This window comes from Dunckerocampus dactyliophorus, chromosome 19 (genome assembly GCF_027744805.1).
Source record: "Dunckerocampus dactyliophorus isolate RoL2022-P2 chromosome 19, RoL_Ddac_1.1, whole genome shotgun sequence".
Taxonomy (NCBI): domain Eukaryota; kingdom Metazoa; phylum Chordata; class Actinopteri; order Syngnathiformes; family Syngnathidae; genus Dunckerocampus; species Dunckerocampus dactyliophorus.
Window position 1 is genome coordinate 10,561,036 of NC_072837.1, and position 19,908 is coordinate 10,580,943.

Consider the following 19,908-nt stretch of genomic DNA (forward strand, 5'->3'; position numbering starts at 1 on the left):
TGCTCTGGTGCATGGGTGTGCATACTGGGTTTCTGATAAATTGAGTGCGCGTGTGTGTGTGTGTGTGTGTGCCCAATGAGGGATGACTTCACATAAAAACTGTTCATTATATATTATTTTTTTGATGAATGCTACCATAAGACCACCTCCACGCCTGTGTGTTGACAACAATCCCAATTTGAAATCATTCTTCAACATTGCCAGGAATGTTCGGCGCAGGTCTTCACTGAATCCTTGCAGGGTAAATCCGCGTGGGAGGTTAAATAGTTCACTCCCTTACAAATTCCTACGTCCTTTGGTAAAGATGAGGTTTGTGAACAGTGATTTCTGCTCAGTTATCACACATCTGTGATGTAACCATAGTTTCATCTCAAGGGAAAGCTGTGTTTGAGGATACTTGAACTAGTGACGCAAAAGCCATAATGGTTCTTATTGCAAAGCCAATTTTGAACAAGTGTGTGTCTTACCTCATATATACAAGGCTCGGGTTTGTGTCAGGTTAGTGTTTGTCTGCAGGGTATGATCACAAGCTTGTTTAACAGAAGCTCCACATCTGGTTGGAGGCCTCTGGGATCTTACCCAAGAGGACACAGGCTTAGTGCCATTAATGGACAGACAGCTGCGAGGTAGAGAGCTGTTGAACTGTACCCGAGTTCTGTTCAGGCGCCGAGGAAAAGAATGTTTGGAACAAATGGAGTGTGATTGATGGCGGTGGAGTAGGCTCCAGGAAGGACTGGTGGTGATGGGGGTTTGAGGAGGGTTGTTGTTGGAGGAACATTGAAGACCAACACTTACATGCACAGAAAGAGCGATGGTTGTTTAGTGTTGTTTAGTCAAGGTTACCATAGTGCATAACAATATGTGACGCATGCTGTCTGGACAAATAATCGGGCTTAATTTGAGTCATCCTTTTGAGGCAGCATTAGAACATACTATGCAGCCCCATTATGATTCCACTTTGGGTTCGGGCTCGGGGGTTAGGGTTCGTAAGGTTGGGTTTGGGCATTCGGGTTAGAACAGGGCTCCAGACTAACTTTTGTTTTACTCGGAGCACAGTGGCCTCTGGCTTAAAATGTTAGGAGCGCAAGCCGAAAACACGCACCGAAATCGACTTGCAAAGTAAATATATATATATGTATCTCCACTGCAATTAGTGGCCATATGCTGTGTGCATCCCAAAACGCTATATGGTACTGATGCTACGTTCAGCGCGGGTAAATGTTTGGCTTTTCCGGTGTCCCCGTTACGTCCCATATACAGTAAACAAAGCATTTTGGCTCAGTGTTGCCAGATTTGCCTACTAGAAGCGACTTTGGGCTTGTGTTTTTGTAAAGATGCTTGCATATTCCCAAGTTTCCTACTGCTTTGCGCTTGTTTTCAGAGAGAGAGTGGCTTGTTTCTCTTGCGAGGCCTGGCAACATGTCTCGGCTGCAAATGTGCTTGAGAAGGAATTCTATGAGCCACATTTTGCCATTAACTATGTCTCCGTTGAAGTGATTATGCAAAACAATTACCTGCCAGACACAACTGTTGCCCTCTGTTCAATTTATGACAAGCACCTGGTTGGCTAGCAAGTCGCCACAGTGAGATGGCTGCTTTTTTTACATCACGAAGTACGACAGTTCGGGTTCCTCCATTTATATGTATTGTACATTATGTCTTTAATAACACAGTTGTCTTTTTGTCTCCACATTCATGAGCTACCCGGCAACAATTGAGAACGTAGCTAAAGTTACATCCACCAGCATTTAGCAATTCCTACACAATCATGACCCACTTGACCACAATTCATTCCGGGTTACCGTACACACATGCAACACAGAGAACTAGTGTCCAGTAGCATAGTGTAGCGTAATGACTTTTAAAAAGCCAAATTAACTGGTCGCACATGTGCAAGTAGATGAAAAATTTACAGTTTTTTTAAATTTTAGTCAGAAAATGTGACCATTTAGTCTCAGTCTGGAGCCCTGGGTTAGTTAGTGCTTGAGGTTAGGGGTCGGGACTAAGGGTAGGGTTAGAGTAAGAGTTAGAAATTAGGAGTTAGGGTTTAGGGTCACAAAATACATTTTTGGATTAACCACCAAGACAAACCGTGTCCGACGTTAACCTAAACTGATGTCTGACTTGTGTGAGTTGTTGCTCTTCACTCATTTACATAATGAAGATCTTTGCATTCGTCACTGGAGGGATAAAACCTCACTATGTACGTAGTCGACACAATCAAATGATATTAAGATGCTCGTGTGAATTCTAACATCTAAACCTGACAAGTAAGTTCTTGAGTATCCTCTCTGAAATGCTTCTAAAGGAATAATCTGGAGGTAAGCCGAGGAAATACCAGTGGTAGAACAACACAGCAGGAGCCGGGCAGTGTGTGTGAGTGAGTGTGTACGCACATACTTGCTTAGTACATGAAGTGTGCCTGTGTCTGTATGCATTCAAATGCATGTACCATGTCCCAAATGAATAAAAACAGTTTCATCATGCAACGTGCGATAAACTTCGCAACTCTGATAGCTGACTGAGCAACTTGATTTCAAGCCTCAGTGCCGAGCCAAAGAGAAACAAAGTGAAGAAAGGCTCAAAGTGTTTATAGGCTGTAGTTAATCCACATTCCAGTAATAATTCTGTCATCAACAAAAAAGATAGAGATGATTTCTTCATTTGTGCTTATTTTGTCCTTGTGTTTGTGTTGCGTGCTTGTTAACATATCTCTATGTGACATGAGGTTTGTTACTCCTTACAAAAACATGAGCAGTCCAGATTTTTTATAGTAGGCTTATTGTAAGAAAAAAAAACCCAAATTCAATGTTATGAATTCACTTGTAGACGATAAGCGGCATAGAAAATTGATGGATGGATGAATTCACTTGTATTTGATTCAGCGAAATAAGTAATGGGTTGAGCACATTTCAGGAGAGATTTTGCTGCACTCCTGTCTCCAAAAACCTAAAAAGTTTCAAGGCTGTCACTTGGCAACTCAATGTTCCAGCTCCCTTTACAGATTATCTATGGGATTAAAAATTGGAGACTGGCTAGCCCACTCCAGGATCTTAATGTGCGTCTTCTTGAGCAACTCTTTTCTTGCCTTGGCTGTATGTTTTTGGTCATTATCCTGCTGGAAGACACCCTCAGCAGGTACCAACCATGCCGGGCATGTTTCGAGACTCCAGAAACTCTGAGTTTCGTCTGGGCTCTACTCTAGAACCTACAGTATAGGCCAGATGAAACTCAGCAAAGGCCCTCCGGGTTGGGGCTTAGTCGTGAAGGTTAACTACCCCAACCTGTAAAAAACGTTTTAGTTACAGAAACGCTGACAAATAAAAACCAAATCACACACCTGGCTGAAGAAGCTGCCTCAGAAATGGAGACTATGGCGCTTATGACCCACAAGGACACCGGCAAGACGACATATTTTCTGACGCCAAAGACATCCATCCCTGTGGCGACATGGAACATCAGAACCATGTTCCAGGCTGGCAAGGCTACAACCACTGGCAAGGAAATGAAGCGCTACAATCGCTCAGTCCATGAGAACATGGACAACAAGCCCTGAAAAAAAAAAGAGGTCACCCCAGGAACAACTGGAGAAGAAGCAGAGAGGCAGAAATGGCAGAGAGTGGGCGCAACTGGGAAGAGCTGGACTGAAAAGCCATAAATCGTGTGAAATGGACGACGTACGTCAGTGGACTATGCACCCAGGAGGAGCAAAGGGCTTAATTCAAGTAAGTCAGTCCTGCTGGAAGACCCATCTTCATTATTCCGACTGAGGTCCAACACAGGAATACAGGAACACAGGAATGATTCAGACAAAGCCCAAGCTTTGTCTGAATCATTCCTGTGTCCATTGTCAAACTTCAAACGGGCATTTACACGTGTCTTCTTGTGTTACTACTGCTTTTCTTGGTGACTGTGCTTCCAAATCCCTTGACATTAACTATCATCCTTACACACAACTGGTATCATGCGTTTCTTACATTTGTGAACGATCAGTGGTGTCTTTCTCCTCATACTTCTTGCTGAAGGGATAGGACTGATGTGTGAGCTTTATGGGCAAACGACGGGTCTGTGGAGGTCAGAATTCTCAGTGGTTTGCTGGTATTCTGTGTCTCCCCGTTACAATAAACCTACCATAAAACTTATGGACTGGTCATGTTATGGTCATGTTCTCAATCGCAACCGGACTGGTCGACTCAGAAGACGTTTCACCTCTCGTCCAAGCAGGCTTCTAGAGCGGTCCTATCTAGTCTTTGAACATGAGCTGATGACGCCAGTTCGGCTGACTGGTGAAACATCTTCTCAGACGACCTGAACAGTCCAGTTGCAATTGATTCAATGTCTTGAGAATGCAATGACCTGGCCATGGTCATGAATTTTATACTTGGAGCTGATATCGAGTTATGCATCCCACTTTGCTTGAATTATGCTACACAAGGCTGGCATGGTATGTGAGGTATGTTAACCATGTGGTGAAGTTATTTTGCAAGGCTAGATTCCTTTGTAGGCTTTTAACATGTCCTCGGCTATAATACTTGTATGTGAAAACTGTCAAAGATTTGGTGTTATTTCCAAATTATAGGGGTAATAAGTCATTGTCTTGTCAGTATGTATTAGTTAGGCCTTATGTTGCCTACACCTTAATATTGTACTGCTGGAAGAGAACAGGAAGGTTCTAATAGAATCCAATAGTAACAATGTGTGCTCCTGGCAAACCTATCACTGGTTGTTCTGACAAAGGCAAATCCTTTTCGGTTTGTATTGATCTGTGGTTGGTAGGATTCCAAAAAGTATCAAGTACCAATCTGACCATGTTGGATCAACTCAAATATGCTACCTACTAAAACAAAAAATAATAATTCCAAGTATCTCAGTGAGTTCATGATGTTTGGTTTTTCTCTAACTAAGCTGACACAGATTACTCTGGAAGCGACAAATCTAATTCAAGGTGGCAGGTAATCAAACCGTGTATTTTGAATAGGACTGCGCTTTTGTAATATTACCTCATAGCCTGTACAATTAAATGATGTCTATAGGGACATAAACCATGTTCAGACATAGTTGCCAAGCTGGATTCATGGACAAAAGGAACATTTCCTTCTGAAATCATCAGCTAATAAATACAAAAATGTACTTTGTTAAGAGCGGGGGTGGTAATTCCCAAGACCTTCCACATGTTGACAAACAAGCATTGAAAAATGATTGTCACTTTTTGTTCAGGAAGAGGTTGCACAGATCTGATGAAAGCTCAAGGCTACTTTGAAGGAACCACAGCTAAAGGGCATGCACGCCCTGCTTTTTCCTAATTTTGGGTTTAATTTGTTAGTTTTTAGTCATAACAAAATGTCACGCTTGCTGTAAAAGTGTTTTTCAGTTGTCCTCATGGAATGTGTTCTGTACAGTAGTTCCCCTCACATTCATTTTATTCTTTTCCCCCTGAAAATGTCTGCTTTTTTCCGCAGAAAATACATTTTGTTCACCAGAACTCAGTAATAATTTATAAATATGTGATATTACAGCATATATTTACCACTGTTGGAAAGCCCACAATTTTTACATGTTTTTATGTCTATGCTTCACTGATACTTTGTTCGGGTTCTGGAGATGACTCAAATCTAATAATCACAACAGTTACTTTTATTGCAAAAGTTGATCTGAAATCGGAAGAGAAGATCAATGTCAAGCCAGCATGAGGATTTGCTCGGGTCGGGGCGAGCCATGTGAAAAAAAACCACAACATTTTAATGGCTGTATCAATTACTGGCGTTTTTTTTTTTCGCCATTTCTATCTTCTGTATGGCAATTATCAAGGGAAGAGAAATGTTTAAAGACAACATGAAATAAAGGTTATGAATTAATCTGTATTTGAGTGGGTGAAATAAGTATTTGATCCCTGAGTAGTTGATCACCAGGGTTGCACACACCTCAGCAGGGACTTTGGTCCACTCCTGTTGTTTCCAAATTGTGAGGATTTTGAGGCTGTCACTTGGCAATTGCACGTTTCAGCTCCCTACACAGACTTTCAACAGAGAACATGCCAAATACATTCAAATCCCCTTCATCTTTGTGAGTATCTATGTGTGCCACCACTTTAAAAAAATAACTCATAAAATAGATATCTCAAATGCTCCTGAATTATTACTTTTAATATGTTTCTAAACTTGCTGGTGTGCTGTTAGTAACTGTTAGTGTTAGTAAATCACCTGTGTTTTGGCTAACTAATTGTGTTTAGCATACGTGATGTACATTTATAGATAGCCACTGCATTTTTTTTGTATGTTACAATTAAAGAAAGCTTGACTAAAGCAAGAAAAATAAGCCTTGCGTACGGAGTTTCCTTTATTGGGTCATTGGTTCTAGCAGCATAGGACAGCAGACTCCCCTCGAGCCTTTGCCGCACTGTTGCCAACTCCTCAGTAAGAAAAGTAGCTATTCATTTCTCTTGGAGATAAATAAAGTATCTCTCTATTGGCTGTCTTAGAAGTCGGTAGATGAAGCCATTGCCTAATTTGCATATTATTTGCATATGATGTTGTCACAGATGCGGTAGGAAAAAAGCATAACCTCGCATGAGAGACAGAAAAGCGAGTAAAAACACCTTCATTACGTTTAGAACTACAAATAAACTTGGTTTGTTAATTTAAAATTGGCCATCACTTCATCAAAATAAAATATTTTGTCTGTTTCGTCTAGACAGCGTAATAATTACATCCGCACTCGCCTCCAGCCTTCCACCTTTTCTTTTGCAGTTAGGACGACTTGTTTAATTTATCACACCACATTCTTCCATCACATGTTCTGACACGCGGACAGGTAAGTGACCGAGTCCAAGTGAGGCTTGAGTGTAATGAGTAGTCTTTTCAAGAAGATTAAGAAACCGGGGCCCTCCACATCCTTGTACTGCGCTGACAAAAGTTTTTTTTTCATTTATTTCAATTTCCATTTTTACAAAAGGTGAGTATGTAATTTAGGCCACTTTTTTCCCGCTTTTGAAATCTGTTACGGTTATCTGTCAGCTTAAATTGCTCGTTCCATTGCCATGCTTATTTACCCCCTGCCCCTAACCCAAAAAACGATTTAAACTCATTCAATACCAATTATGTATTTAGAATTTAGACGCAAGTGCACGCTAAAAGATAGCATTGTTAGAGCAGTTTTAAGCCATAAAAACGGCCACAAGGTGGCAGAAGTGCATTCAATAAGAGCACGGCATGGATCGTTTGCATGTAAATACACACTCCACAGCAAGGAGGAAGCGAGAGAGTGTGGAGGAATGCAGAAGGTTACGCACTGTCGGGAAATTTCAATGCATGCACACATGTCAACACACAGTTTAGTTCCACATGTGAAAATTGTAAATAGTTCATGGTGTTGTATTTGCAAAAAAATGTTTATTTTGATGTAAAACAACCCTTTTTTGTTATAGTTTCCTCTTCTCCACTGCACTAGGGTAATCCCGCATCAGTTTTCTCCAAACCGTGCCAACAAGTTTGTTTCTCTCCCGTCTTCTGTAATCAATCTGCACATGTGCAGTAACTTCAAATACGGCATTGCATGACGAAAGAGGGTGGTAGCAGTCGAGGCGATCATGATAGATTACGCATTTTGATGTAGTTTTAAGCAAGTTAATCAAGACTAAAACATTAATATGTACTTTAAATTTAAGAAAAAAATCAATAAACAGTTTTTATGAGACGTTTGGGGCCCCCTGAGAATCTCGGGCCCCCGGGCAATTGCCTGTGTTTGCCTAATGGTAAGTCCGCCCCTGCGATGAGCTCCACTGACGGCTTGTGACTGCTTTTGGGCGGGGCGGACCTCTCAGCGGCACCCACTGCTGCTCAGTGAGAACACAAACGGTAGAACAATACGTGCTTTCACTTTTAAGTCCTGAAATACCAGAAAAATCTCCACCGATGCCAGAAAAAGTTGCTAGATTTGTTGCAAGTCGCCTTTGAGAAAATATGTTGCCAAGAGGGCTTGGGAAAGCGACAAAATAGCACAGTTCAGATTAAGTGTTGCAGTTTCTGGCGAATATCCTAATCAAATTTTTGATGCGTCCTCCATACCTATTGTTCAGAGCATCATGGAGTAGACCTGTGCAAGTATGTAAATTATATTAAATTATGAGCAAATACTTTGCTTTTTTGGGCTCAGTGAAAGCGATTCATAAACTGACAGGCCTCTTCCCATTCAGTTACATAAACAACAGCTTAGTATATTTATGTAGCACAATGTATGCGTACTTGTATATACTGTATTCAATGTACTGTACTTTGAGAAACAGCAAATGTAGGAATACTTGGCCTGATACGCATTAAGGGGAAATATTTGGGGGATTAGAGCAGGACCTTCCAAAAGCAGATCCGAAGAGCTGAGTTCGCTGACAAAGCTCTTCGGATGAGGAGCGAAACGTCCGACACCTTCTTCACAGAAGTACAGATGACGTCGCAAGAAGCCTTTCCCTCGTTGGACAAATCCTGTACGACTGAGAGCCTACACAGACGCTACCAACCAGTACAAACTTTGACCTCCACAGACTGGTTATGTTCCGATGAAGCACAAAAATGAGTCCTGTCCCTTCAGCAAGAAGCTTCCATACTCAAGTTTCTCAACTCTCAAGTAAAAAATATCAGTATCAGCATCCCTGGTCCTGTATTTACTTGGTATCAGTTCAATACTAAAATTTGCAATATCGCCCACCCCAAGTAATTATACGCATGATTACTTTTTTTCTTTCCAAAATAATTAAGTTGGACCTAGTTTGTTTTTTGTATTTTTACCGACTTTTGTAGCCCGTTTGATTGACATTATGAACCTCTCGCAGTCAATTCCTTGTTGACTTTTGTGTTTCTGCATGTTGAACAAAGGAGCCTAAAGAGTCAAGGATCTGGTGTGTGTGCAAAAATAATTGTGTTTCCACCACTGGTGGTTATGGAAAAAGTAAAACCCGGAAACTTGAAACAATAACATGGTGGAGTTCGAGTTAAAAAATGAATGCGTGCGTGTGTGTGTATGACTTTCTGAAGGGTCCAAGGTGTTTGTGTGTTCGGGTCAATGCAAGTTCAGAAAACTCTTGTCAGCCAGCCAAGATTCCTTCCTCGAGGGACAAATCTTATTTACCACTGAAGGAGAAAGAACAGCAAAGCAGTGTTCCTGCCCATGAATCCGTGCGTCAGTCGTTGGCAGTCGGTTTGCAGGTGGGACTGGAAAGCCGAAGGGAAACATTGCTATTACTGGGCTGCGTAACGATACACATGCAAAAGTTAACACAATAAAAAGGATGTTCTCTGAAAGGAATCTGTCAACAACAGTTTTAAAGACAAACAGAAGTATCGTGATCTTTCAGGGACTATGTTTTCTACAGTTGCATGGCTGAACTGCAAATAAAGATTATTTAAAGCAGGGATCTGCGATTGGCTGGCGACCAGTCCAGGGTGTACCCTGCCTGTCGCCCGAAGTCAGCTGGGATAGGCTCCAGCATGCCCCCGCGACCCTAATGAGGAGAAGCGGTATAGAAAATGGATGGATGGATGGATAAAACAGGGATGCGCCGATCGTTCGGCCGATTTCTGTGAAAGAAACCAAAAAGGAGATCTACATTATCGGTGAATAGAAGCGTTATAATACGTGATAGGCTGTGGTTGCTTTTTACGGTTTCCTTTTGACAAAAATACACATGACAGCCAGTGATTTGTTTTATTTTTATGTGGTGGGAAATGTGTGTTTTTGCAATTATCCGTGTTTGTGTGGACACGGCCCCTTCCACAAGTAAAAAAAAAAGCTTATTTCATTCAGTAAGCCAAATCAAAGTATACAGTATTAAAATACAGCATTAAAATGTCACGCACAAAGCAGATTTATATTTATTTTAATGACTTAAAACGTCAATATGACCATTCTTACATTACAGCCACGTTATCGCCCAAATAGTCATGGCACTACATTGGATTTGGGCCCAACCATGACATTTTTATATTGATTTTTCAACAGTCGCCGTTTTTAATAGCTGTTCCTTCAATTTTCAGGGATTATCCTTCCATTTTGAATTTAGACTCAAGTTGACTTGGGTTACAATGGACATACTCCACATCAATCAGCCTTCATACACGCTGACTTCTATGATTGACAGTTTTATGCGTCTTCTAGATATAGACTTTATTATGTTTTTTTTTATCAGTTTGACATTTTCTAATATGGTTTATAATCTTTCCGACTGTGTTCATTACCTGCTGACTGATATGAAAGACAATGGCAGGAAGTGGAGCGACCAGTGACGTGCCAATAAATCTACTTTGTGTTCCTTGTGTCTGAGCGGCTCTCCAATGCTCTCCGAGCAGCGAATAAAAACAGACAATGCAATAAAACATTTCTCTGCTATTTCCTGTCAGAGGAGGCTAGAGGGACATAAACCCAAGGAGAGGGAAATATAAGCATCCATTTACCCCGTCTTCCTCGCCATCTCGTGCCAAGACACACAAACGGTGAATAAGTCGGCTTTAGGGGAGACCAAGGAACTTCAATTTCCGAAATTCCTGAAATTAGTTGTGGCATGAAGAGAGCAGCTTTGTAAGCTTCTAGCAGAGGATTCTCTAGGTTTTCGAACATCACATGACAGCTTAGCGTTAACCATTGATGTTATGTTCTGTATACAGTTGCCCCTTGCCACTCTGTGCTTCCAATTTCATGGTTTTACTCTATCATGATTTTAAAAAATATATTAATTCATAATGTTTTGTGGTTTTACTATTATTAGCAAAAACAATCATATTTGAGCAAATTTTACATATTTATAAGGGCTAAAATACAAATGTAAGACATTCAGAAAATGCATTCAAAGACGTGATGATATGTAGTATAGTACACCGGTCACTAGGTGTCAGTCATGTTACTGCAATGCACAAGCCCCAGGCTTGATTGCAGGCTTTTACTGCAGGTTTGAATGATCTCACAACAGTTACAATAATCCACATCACAGGCTACTGTTGCGGTCGTAGCCCACACCATGTGAAAACTCAGCTCTGAACTCGGCATCACTTCCTGTCCCCTAGCACCAGGACATTTTTACAGCAACACACACACGAGTTTATGTCTTAAATGTCTTATTTACGAGTAATACGAGTTGACTATAGGGGTGGTATTTCATGTCTAATGCTAGCCACCGTATTTAGAAGGTTGTAAACCGTTTTTCTTTGCTGTAAATACAATATATTACATTTAAAAAGAAGGGATCCTACTTCGCGGAAATCACTTATCACGGTTGGGTCTGGAACCAGTTAATTGCGATGAACAAGGGATTACTGTAAAGTAGAGTTGTTAATCATTTTAATTTGGAACATTCTGAGATGTTCATAGTCAACTTAAAGAGATATTTTTTTCACATTGCAGTGGAACCTGTCTAGGTTGACCAGCTGGTCCACCGTGTCCCTTGTTTTACTAAAAAATGCCCATGTCCAAGTCAGCATACAGTCATCCCTCGCTATATTGCGGTTCGAATAACGCTCCCTCAATCTATCACAATAATTAAAAAAATATTTATTAATAATGTATAAATGGTCGCTGTTTTGTGGTTGAATACAGCCCATTATTAAATAAACATTGATGAGACATGACATTACAGCACATTAACACTGCTTGGGATCAGCCATGGCATGTCCAACATGATAGAGTGAAAAGAAGTTCTCTTATTTCGTGTGGAAGTGGTAAGTTTTTGGCTTCTTACTTTGTCTTTCTTCCCCACCTTTCTTTAAAATCCTTCCTTAAGTTTATAATAAATACATTGGAGGCTAAGTAGTTAGCTCACTAGCATTCTATGCAGCCGTGGCCGCCTCTTGTGTCCCTGCAGTGATCCCATAGCCTGCGCATTAGCAATGTGGTGTAAACAAAGAATGATAGAAATGTAAAGGTGAGTCGAAGGGTGTTATTTCATGTCTACATGGCTCTAATAAAGGTAAAGACTGTATTTAGAGAGTCATAAAGAGGTTTTCTATGTTCTAGCTATGAAAATCTTCCATTTATTAATAGGAAATCCTACAAGGTTTGATATGTGCCCTGCGATTAGCTGGCGACCAGTCCAAGGGTGTACCCCGCCTCTCGCTGTCAGTTGGGATAGGCTCCAGCACACCCCCACGACCCTAGTAGGACAAGCGACATTGAAAATGCATGGATGGACAAGGTTTGAGACCCAAAGAAGTAATTTCTATGAAAAATCAGTCAGTTTATGTCGACATTTGTAGGAGTATTTTTATGAACATCCTTCATGTGTTCTTGCAAAACCAGATTTGCGGTTACGTCAGAATCAGTACAAACAAACTTAGGCTACGTTCACACTGCAGAGTGTGATGCCCAATTTAGATTTTTGGTTAAAATTCAATTTTTTATGTGGTCAAAAAAATGTGCCTTTTCGATGTGAAATGCAAAGCATCCGGGAAGTGACGTGCAAAAGCACGACGTCGCGCGCCTTTCTGTGTGTTTACGGAAGTAAAGTTTGCTGCAGTGTGTGTTCTCCTCGGCCTGCTTATGGTCATTTCAAGGATTTTGTGCAACAAGAGTCAATATTTTCTTAACCAAATGATTCCGCGTAGGAGATGAAAAGAGGGTAATAGTATTGGCTAAGGCTGCGGCATCTGTTTTGAGAAGCGTGTGGGTGGCAGGAGTGGCGGGATATTGCCGTGACTTCAAATTAAAAATAATTTTTGGATGACAGAACTTTTGCCTATATCGGTGAGTGCCTTTATCCAAGTCTCGCACGGTAAACCACTTCTTTCGATGACGAATAGGTCGGATGCGTCCTGGTCATTCAGACTGCAGTAGATCGAATACATACTGTATCGGATTTATATCTACATACAAATGAGGCCTGAGTCGCCTTTCAAAAAATTGGAATTGTACTGTTCACGCTGACATGAACAAGTCAAATACAGGTCTCGTATGAGTAATAAAAATCAGGAAAGAAGGGTTAGCGTGGCTACAGGAAAGGAACTGCTACATACCTACACAGCTTCAGCATACAAGTAGGACTGAAGATGCTTTCCTCTTTCGTGGTAGACTTCTCAGCCCTTCTTTCTGCAACAAAAAAAATAAAAATAAAAAAACACACCGATTTAAGTTTTGCACAAATGGAGGAAAACAATGTTAAACTTCTGTAGGTTAAAACAATCCTTTATTTTTACCCATTCTCCTCATGTCTCTGGCCAAAGTCACAAGTAAATGTACAAGTGAGGGCTCGTTTTGGTAATGCCATCAACCTCTTAGGTCAAGTGAGTCAGTCAATCCCACAGACATCGACTTATACGTTCCACAGTATAACTAAATGAGGCAATCCAAATCACCTGTCAGGTTTTAAGCAGCGCAACATGACAAATGTAGCAAAAGAACAATATTCCCTGATCCTTCACACTTAAGTAAAATGTGTTTTTTCTCCAACGTCACATGAGGGAAGAACTCTTGGCCGCTTTCACACATTCCCATGAGATCCACTGATGGATATCTCATCTTTCATCACACACATATTATGGGATTTACCCAAATACAATCCAAAAAAGTGTCTTGGTTTTGAAATTCTGGCAGGGAATTATACTATAGGGGAAAGAATTATTTGATCCCTTGCAGACTTTGTAAGTTTACTTTACCAACACAAGAACAGTCCAGAATTATTATGGTAGATTTATTTGAACGGAGAGAGACACGGTATGAACAAAAAAGTATCAAAGTTTTTGATCCCCAATCAAAACATGGCTTAGTATGTTGTTTTTGGCAAGCACAGAGGTCAGATGTTTTTTGTAGTTGGTCACCAGGGTTTCAATGAGATTAAATTCCAGAGACCGGCTAGCCCACTCCTTGTTGTCTTGGCTGTATGCTTTGAGTCATTATCTCGTCCAAGGTTCTACGGGACATGGCCCAGTTCATCAGCCTCTCCTTGCTGTGAAGTCTTTCCTGTAAGCATAGCAGGGAAAAAGACCCAAAGTAGGATGTTGGTGTCTTGATTAGGGGGGTTTTGTGGGCACTGCAGAATCTCAATCCATTGCTAGAAAGTATATGATTTTATCATTTTTCCAACTCCTCTGTGTAATTCTGGGCTGGAATCGTCCTTACCCTATGAGGTCAAATCTTGCATGGAGTTCCAGAGTGAGGGTGTGTTTTCTCACATACTGCATTGTATTTTTTTCTCATCAAGCTTCTTGCTTAAGAGACAGGGCTAATGTGTGCGTCTCTGTGATCAGATTTATTGCTGGTTGGTACAGAATCAATCCATGGACTGACCATGGGGTTATGGGCCTGGACCGCCAGCAAATCAAAAATCACGACTTGTAATGTATGATAATGAATGACAATGTAAGATGATCCATGAACAGATGGAATCGGAGTCACGGTGTAGAAGTTATGTATACGTTTGACTTTTGCCTCTCACAGCTACTATGGTGCGTTCAAGGACCGCCGAACAAAAGTGCGAAATTGCAACGCTTGATGAAAAGAATTATCAGTGAAGCACAAAAACCTAAGCATGTCAAAACTGTGTTTTTTAAATGTGGTATGTGTACGCTTTACATTTGACCTATATTATCACATAATCCCTCGTTTATCACGGTTAACTGGCTCCAGACCGCACCGTAATAAGTGAATTTCCGCAAAGTAGGATTCCATGTTTATAAATGGAATATTTTCACAGTTAGAGCAGAGAAAACCTGTTTACGACCTTCTAAATACAGTTTTCAACATTATTACAGCCCACCAGATAATAAATAATAAAAGTATTAATGATTCTTATGTCACGGTGCGTTTGGGTGCCGGTCTGGGAACTCCAAATGCAGAGGCTGGAGGCAGGCAGGTGAGCACTGAATTTATTCTGTCCCAGAACTCACAACGAAAAGCGATGGTGACAAAACAGATACACCATGAAAAAATGAAACACAAATAATGCCGGTTGGAGGCAGAGTCTGCTGAGCGCTAGCAAGAGACTGGAAACAGTACGAGGCTGAGAGACACACACGGCTGGAACGTGGTGTAGCGAAGGAATAATCCGGCGTTCTCCAGCTGTCCGTAGTCAGCTTAAGTAGTGGCGTCGGCACTCAATTACAGGTGCGTTCAGCAGCTCCGCCTCCAGCCAGGAACTAAGGATCTGGACAGAAACACAGAAAAGGCACGGGAGACGAGGGCAACGAGAGAGAGCCCTGTGAAACGTGACATCTTATTAGGCATTATTGTGCCTGCTGTGAGACCATTCAAACCTGCAATGAAAGCCTGTTGTTCCAGTGAGCCGCCCTTGCGTGTCTCACTGAACATTACAGTAACAATCTTTGAATGCGTGTTTTGAATGCCTTATATTTGTGTTTCAGGTCATTTAGTCATTTTTATGCTTGAAAATGTTAAATCTTGGCAAAAATACAATACAAAATAATAAAATACTAAATAATAGGCTGTATTCAACCACAAAACAGCAAGATTAATTAATATATTTGTCAAAAACCGTGATAGAATCCATTCATTAATCCATTTTCTATGCCGCTTATCCTCACAACGATCGTGGGTATGCTGGAGCCTATCCCAGCTGACTTCGGGCGAGAGGTGGGGTACACCCTGGACTGGTCGCCAGTCAATCACAGGGCACATAAAAACAAAGAAACATTCATACCTATGGACAATTTACAGTTTTATTAACCTTTTTGGAATGTGGGAGGAAACCGGAGTACCCGGAGAAAACCTACGCACGCACGGGGAGAACGTGCAAACTCCACACAGAGATGCCCAACGGAGATTAGAACCCAGATCTTCCCGATCTCCTGGCTGTGTGGCCGACATGCGAACCACACGGCCACCGTGCGTGATAGAACAAAATCGCAAAATTCAAAAAGCGAAGTGGCAAGGGATGACTATATTTATAAACTATTTGCCATTTCTAGTGTAGGAGATGTGTTTCCTGCAGAAAAAAATGCCTATTTTTGAAAAAAAAAGTACAAATTAAAAATATACATTTTTTGGACCAAAAATCTGCAAATTTGCACGGATCCACTTATCTTCCATCATCTGCGACCCTCAGACAAATATTCAGAGTGTAAATCATGCCCTGCTCTGAGGCGCAGGGCCGGGGGCGCTAGATGTGGGGCCTCAATGGCAGGAAGTGCCCCCTCAGGACTCCTGTATGATATCACAAGGCTTAGGTTAAACAAGCAGAACATTTAACAACTTTGTCCTCGATGCCGTCAACATCCCTATCCACACATTTACGGGCAAAAACATGTAATCTTTACTTTATAAAAGGTTGTTATGCATCCTCACCTACTAGTATTAATTACAACCTCCAACAGAATATATCATTCGTACTTAGTAAGAGTGTGACTCACTTTTAGCATACAAACCTACTACTTTTTTATTACATTTCTTGTTTGTTGATAGCTTGTCTAATTGCTCAGTGCATTTTCAGTCTAATAGCTTTCAAAGAAGACCTTCTTGACACACACTCACATAGCACAATCAGAGTTGCACACGACTGATTACTGGTGGAAAAATATTGGGTTACGCACAATAGAACATTGTTCTCACTCACACAAGGTTAACTCTCACTTCTACACAAACTTAACTTTCACTAGTTGAAAAGCACTATACACGTCAAAGACCATTTACCATTGAGACCACAGATAACCTGTTTATGACCTTCTAAACGTGGTTTTTAACATTATTAGAGCCCTCTCGACACGAAGTAACACCCCTACAATCACCTTTGCACTTGTATTACCCAATATAGTAGGCATAATAAGATCAAATAAGACATAAATAAGACTCATGCTCGTGTATGTTGCTGGAAATGTGTTCCGGTGCTCGGGGAGCTGAGTGGGAGGCAGACAGGAAGAGGACGTTGGGGGTTCAGAGTCGAGTTTTAGCTTGGCGGGGGTTACGCCCGCAACAGTAGCCCATGTTAGGGATTATTGTGCCTGTTGTGCGATAATTCAAACCTGCAATAAAAGCCTGTTGTTCCAGCGATCAAGTCTGGTGCTTGTGTGTCTCACTGAACATTATAGTAATATTACTTGCACCTACTGAGCAGTGTAGAATAATACATATCACTATCACGCCTTCTGACTGCCTTATATTTGTATTATATATTATATGACAATTATATGATTATATTTTTTTTACTTTGGGGCCCTTGTACTTGTTGCTCATGTTCAGCAAAGGAAAAGTGAGAAAAAAAAGTAGAACACACATCATGAAAATATCTGCCTGACAGGTTAAACAAAATCAACACCATGTGACGTACAAATGAGGGTAACAGAATGTAGAACGTACATCCAAAACTCAGCGCTGGTTTATTTGTGCGTCATCAGCAGCCATCCCATCTGTAAAGCATAAGTAGAAGTTGTATGTATAACTGTGAGAGTGTGTGTGTGTGCATCCTTTGATCCTCACTCAAGGCATGGAAAAGCATTGTCAACGTTCCTATAACCCACACTTTGAGGCGGCGTCGTCACGCTTTGGGAGTTGCCGTCGAGCCGTCGGTGGAAGTGTGGGTTGAAGGTTAAGGAAACACTGCATTCATGCCAGTAGCGTCACACACGCACCGTCATGTTATTGTTGGACAAAGCCTGGTCGTGATGGTCTGGTTAACATGTATGCCTATGTCAAAGACAAAAAAATGTAGAAAAAAACCCCACTAAAAGCACAGTCATGATTTTTCTATGCTGCTTGTCCTCACTAGGGTCTCGGGGGTATGCTGGAACCTGATCCGGCTGACTTTGGGAGAGAGGCAGGGTAAACCCTGGACTGGTCGCCAACCAATAGATAGAAAAACATGCAACACAAAAAACTTTAATTGTATCTTGTCTAACTCTGTCTGGTCTGATGTGTCCATGTAGGGTTTTTTTAGCAGTACATTCAGTCATAATCGTCTGAGCACACCTCATGGCACTCTGCAATCACGCCTTCATAAGCCTTGTGACTGCAGCGGTCTTCACCACGATATTTGCTAGCCCCTTCCAGTTATTTAGCCTTTGCCACTTCATGCTAGATCTTATGGTACATATGGTATTATGGTACGATTGCAAGGGGTAAAATATACAGCATACATATACCACTGTTAGAAAGCCCATCATTTGTACATGATTATATTTATATGCTTCAATAATAATGTTTTGCCTAGATACTTTTTTTTTTGCTTGCTAGCTTTTCCCTAATTGTGGCTCAGTTGACGACCTTTAGTCACGTACTTCTCGTCTTTCCAGCGTCTGTCGGTTTTAGTGGTTGAATCATTTTTATTTTTTGCTTCCATTCACTTTCCATGTGCTTTTTTTATTATTAAACCTTGATAAAGTGCTCAGCTTTCTGTCTCTGCTGTCCAAGATTCATCAGGGCTGATACATAACTCACGGTTAGGCAAGAATTACACTGAATTTCACAGGATAACATCGAAGGGATCTAAGGGAGTCCCGGTCCAGTCTTATTTGTACTACCAAGTGTAATTTTCAAGAGAACTTCACCCTTTTCTTTAAGCACCATCTGCATAGCATTTCATCATTTTCCGCTGAAAGCGTTGCCATTTCGTCATTTTCCACTGAAAGCGTAGCCATATAAGAAGAGAACACAAAACCTTAAATGGCATATGAATCACTATAAAAACACATCACAGGCACAACTTTTAGTGTGGGAATTTGGGCACGCCTGGAATTGGCAAAAGTCAGTGTGGGGGCGTGGATCAAACGTCATATTCGATTATATCTTTTTTTTTGCTAGCACGTTATCGCTTAAAATTCTTAACTGATTTTCCTCATGACTAACGGGACGACACACAATACTTTACATTGTCACATGTACAACGTATGGTGAAATGTAGTGATGAGTGAAGTAGTTGCTTGGCGTATAACGCTTATATAAATGTAATATATATATATATATATATATATATATAACTCTTACCGCAAAGTGAATTCATCCATCCATCCATCCATCCATTTTTCTATGTCGCTTCTACCTCATTAGGAAACCGGAGTACCCGGAGAAAACCCACACACGCACGGGGAGAACATGCAAACTCCACACAAAAATGCGCAAGGGAGAATCGAACCCACGTCTTCCCGATCTCCAGACTGTGACTGTGTGGCCAACATGCTAACTACTAGGGCCCCGTGCGACAACCCAATTTAAAAAATACACCCCTTGGTTACCCCGTCATCTATATAAGTACAAGACTCGTGTTAACAAACATATAGGACCTCAAAAAAGTGAGTACACCCCCTGACATTTCTGCACATATTACACAATATATATCTTTTCATGGGACAACACTGAAGAAATAACATTTTGAAACATAGTAAAGTAGTCTGTGTCCAGCTTGTCTAACAGTGTAAATGTACTCTCCCCTCTAAATGACTCAACACACCGTCTTCATGTCTAAACCGCTGGCAACAAAAGTGAGTCCATCCCTGAAAAATGTCTAATCTGTGCCAAAGTGACCAAACACTACACTGAAAGTCTGTGTTTTGTTTGTGTGTGTCTCACACGCACACACACACACACACGTGTGCATTAAATATTGTAATTTTATTACAACAAGAAACGTTGGGTACGGTTCAAAATGATGAGAACTAACCTGAACCAGCCCATAAAGATGGTGTTTAATATATGACTATGCATGCCAGGCCAGCAGTTGGCAACTACAATATCTCGGGGTTAGACTAGCTAGTAATTGTTACAATTGCAATGTGCCATTTTTTTGTCTATTGTATTTTTACAGTTGTTTTTTTTCCCCTTACTTAATTGTTCTACTTTATTCAGACCTGTTTACTCTGCTGCTACTACTGTCCTGTATACTGCATACAGTGTTGCTGCTGCTGGAACCTTCATTCTTCAGTCCTCAAGTTCTATCGAATCAAATCGAATCAGTAATATTGCCACTGTAAAATGATGAAACACTGATTTATAACC

The 19,908-nt window shown here is 41.0% G+C and overlaps 1 protein-coding gene across 7 annotated transcripts in view; it reads right to left on the reverse strand.

Moving 5' to 3' along the window:
* The window catches only part of LOC129172032 (alpha-1,6-mannosyl-glycoprotein 2-beta-N-acetylglucosaminyltransferase-like), a 54,170-nt gene that overhangs the window by 10,339 nt on the left and 23,923 nt on the right, over nucleotides 1–19,908 (reverse strand). For 4 of the 7 annotated variants that reach the window (XR_008566895.1, XR_008566893.1, XR_008566897.1 and 1 more), the window contains 3 exons: nucleotides 12,987–13,059; nucleotides 9,118–9,200; nucleotides 3,341–3,440 (listed from right to left, as the gene is read on the reverse strand). The gene's annotated coding sequence lies outside the window, so the exon portion shown is untranslated. Of the gene's footprint in view, nucleotides 1–3,340; nucleotides 3,553–9,117; nucleotides 9,201–12,986; nucleotides 13,060–13,787; nucleotides 13,846–19,908 lie in introns of those variants that run through there. The other 3 variants (XR_008566898.1, XR_008566894.1, XR_008566896.1) reach the window with 3 other exon arrangements.